This window comes from Pleurodeles waltl, chromosome 8 (genome assembly GCF_031143425.1).
Source record: "Pleurodeles waltl isolate 20211129_DDA chromosome 8, aPleWal1.hap1.20221129, whole genome shotgun sequence".
Taxonomy (NCBI): Eukaryota; Metazoa; Chordata; class Amphibia; order Caudata; family Salamandridae; genus Pleurodeles; species Pleurodeles waltl.
The window spans coordinates 216936868-216940493 of record NC_090447.1 but is presented as its reverse complement, the minus strand read 5'-3'; the positions used below and the strand labels follow the sequence as shown (position 1 = coordinate 216940493).

The following is a 3626-nucleotide window of genomic DNA, read 5'->3' as shown; positions in this document are numbered from 1 at the left end:
TTCCTTGCTTTCTTTAATGAACTCTAAACCTCTCAAGTCTCTGGGTATAAACCTAATATAACTAAAATTAGTGGTATTACACCTCAATAAATATTGTGTGAAAGACCAGTTCTCTCAGACTGAGCTTGCGAGGACTACTTCCAAAATCAAAGTACTAAGTATTTGGATTTGTAGTTCACTTTGAGACACTCTCAGAGCAAATATCACTGGATTCTTAGTAAAACATAATGCCTATACACTGACGTGTCCCCTCTGTATCTTTCCTAGTGGAGCAGATTAAGTAAAAGAACATTAATGCTTCTACCTATTTTAAATTATTTTCTTTTGATGTTCCCAATTAAAATTTCTAAAACAGTTTTTGCATAGCATAACATTATCTCAAAATGTTTATGGAATGGAAAAAAACATGCATCTCACTTAATAGACTCAAACTTCCCAAGATACATGGTGGAGTTATTTTTCCTGATTTTTCTCATTATCACTAATCATTTGGTATTAAACAAACAAATCCTGTTATCTTCTATCTCCACATACGATAAGATGGAGTCTGATTTAGGATTTGCACTAATTCAGGCATTTATTTACCTACTCATACTCTGTATTTCTTGACCTCCTAAATTTTGGTTGCCATCTACTTTGACACATGGTTGCTATTTGCTGAAACTAAATATGGTATATAATAATTTGACCACATGCTAATTTGTTTCTAGTCCCATATGGTACCATAAATATCTTATATATATAACGATTGGGTACTTTACTGGAAAGATTGGGATAATAAGGGAAAAATGACAGTTTCACAATTTATGAGGGCAACATTTTACTCCCCTTCTCTGAAATATACTACAAATATAATTGATCTAGTTCACAGCTCAACAAATGTGAACTACTAGATGTTACAATAACCTCAGTGCTTACAGAAGTTTCACACTCCCCAAAATATATTAGTAACATCAGGGTTAATTAATTGGGTAACAAGATTCATAGCAAAGCATCTATCATATATAAATTGCTCAGTTCTTTGGACTGTACCAGAAATAAAGTCAAGGTTGAACTCTTGTAGGAAGCAGACCTGGGTTGTGGATGGTCTGTAGATAAATAGGATACGACTTGGTTGAAATTACATTCCACCACACATTTGGACCCCTTAACACAAACCTTAAACTTCTTTTATAACAAATTGTATTGTACACCTGATAAATTATATAAATGCATACTTGTAGGACAACAGACATGCTGGAGATGTAATTGTTTGCATGTTTCGTATATAGACATTTGTTTCCATTGCTGAAAAGTAATAGATTTCGGGAACTCAATGTAAGTTCAGATTAATGTTATCACAAAAATCCTCTCAACCTTCTCTTTGCAAAATATATTTTTTGGAGGGGTTCATGTTTTGTGGTGTCATAATCTTATTCTTTTTTTTTTTTTTCGATGTACTTTATTTTGGAAATCTGTACAGAACTGCCATTCTTACATGGGCTTCGGTGGAGGGCGGGGAGGCTGGCCCTGTATAGGGAAACGTACCGCAGGCCTAAACCTGGGTGATGGGGTACGATCCTTGCGGGCTTCACGGGAGCGATTCCTGACGACCTTGCTGTGGATGGCACAACTGACGCAATAGTGCAGCTTCACATACAGTTTGGGCAGCACGTAAGATTCGAAGACACTGGCTTCAGAGATGTCCCTTACAGCTGCCGCCTCAACAATGTTCCTGATGACAAACTTCTTGATGGCTTTATCCTTGGGCACACAGCGAGCACAGTTTGTGCAGCGAATGGGCTGCACATGGCCACGGCCTTTCTTGGCACGCCCGTTGTTCCTTCGCTTCCTAGTCATCTTCGATCAGAGGGCTGAAAGAAAGAAATCTTATTCTTACAAAATTGGTTGACTTGTTAGTTGCTATTGCTTTAAAGGTTACTGCATCCAACATTAAATCAAAGAATAACAAATCTATCAAAAAATGATGGAATCATGGGGCCCGATTCTCAAACGGGCTCCACACTTATGACCTAGGCCCTGCACTTGTAACTTCGCATTGCAGTTTTTTATTGCTGAGGTCCCACAACAAGTGTGAGTCCCCCGCCATGACTATGGGGCCTCCACCACAAATGCAGAAGTCATTTATGAACCAGGCCCCTAAATGTGTTTTACTCTTAGATTAAATACATATAATCTACATACTTCCTCACTAGCAATTAAATATGAATGATTGTGACTACCTGTTACTAATTACTTAACACAGAACATCCATTGATATCTCAATATATTTTAAATGTGTATTTTTGCAATATTGACTTAATATTTGAAGATAGTCTTTTCTTATACATTATAAAAATATATGTGAATGATTTTGTATTTCATATTTATGATAAATATTGACACTGTCATAAATATTGTTTTTTTTTCTCTCACTTCTCCTTTCTTTCTTCTTTGCTTTTATTTTTATACCGCAGATTGCTTACTGTTTTCACTTAAATGGTGCTCATTAATTATATTTATAATAATATTTAGATTCTGATCTATTTTGCACCGGTGCTCAGCCTTTTTTGGCTATTTGAGTAGTTTGGGCTTAGGCCTCCATAACTTTTTGTCCACATGAACTATTCACGCTAAACATCCTGGGGATTGTAAAGGTACCCAGGGTTTGTGTATTCCCCTGGAGAGGACCAAGAAACTATCCAAAATATAGCTAAATATTAGTTTTTTGGGGAAAAAATGGGAAAAGGGTGCTGCAGAAGAAAGTGTCAGTTTGTTCCCTGTAAATGGCATTAGTGAAAGGTTTGCAGTGCTAAAATCACTATTGTCCAAGCTAGCAGGAACAGGCAGACTTAATTCTGAAAAATAATTTTCATTTTACTGCGAGATAGCCCATTTTTCTTATTGTTTGTGCTTTCAACCTCCTTCCAGTTTGTTGTGGATACAGGTGTGAAACCCATGGTGGAACCCAGAAAGCTAAACATTTTTAAACTAGACAATTTCTGAATTCAGTAAGAGTCATTTCTGCAGATCCCTCAAGATTCTCCCAAAGACAATAAGTGTTGAAATAAAAAAAATATTGAAAGTTAGTAGTAAAAATTGGCCCTCTGTGACAACTTTTTAGTTTGTAACTTCTTATCCTGATAGTTGATTTACAAAAGCAATATACCATTACATCTGCTAGACCCTTCTACTTGCTTGGATATATAGGGTTTGTGGGTTTTCAAAGAACTCAAGGTACCAAGCCAATAACTGAGCTGCACCTTGCAATGCGTTTTCATTGCATACTGGGTATACATCAATTCACACGGTAAAAAATAAAGAATGAAAAATAGGTTCCAAGGAAACCTATGTATTTCCAAAATGGGCACATATATGGAATTTAGAAGCAGTAGGTATTTGCACATCTCTGAATTTGTGGGTAATTATACTAACATGTGAATTAGAGGGCATTTCTAAAAATGGCTTATTTTCCTACACACTGTCTTACATTTTAAAGGCACTAAAGCAGAGAAATACAAATGGTAATACAACTTGTTTTACTATTCTTAGTTTGCCTATGTCTTCCAATAAAAATGGCCCTCACTTGTGTGGGGAGATTTAATGCCTGCAAAATTAAACAGCCCAAAGCGCATCATAGACGCATC

At 36.2% G+C, this 3626-nt stretch overlaps 1 pseudogene; it reads right to left on the bottom strand.

Moving 5' to 3' along the window:
* Positions 1 to 1412: 1412 nt before the first annotated feature.
* On the bottom strand, positions 1413 to 1860 carry LOC138249892 (small ribosomal subunit protein eS26 pseudogene; annotated as a pseudogene).
* Between the last annotated feature and the right edge of the window lie 1766 nt (positions 1861 to 3626).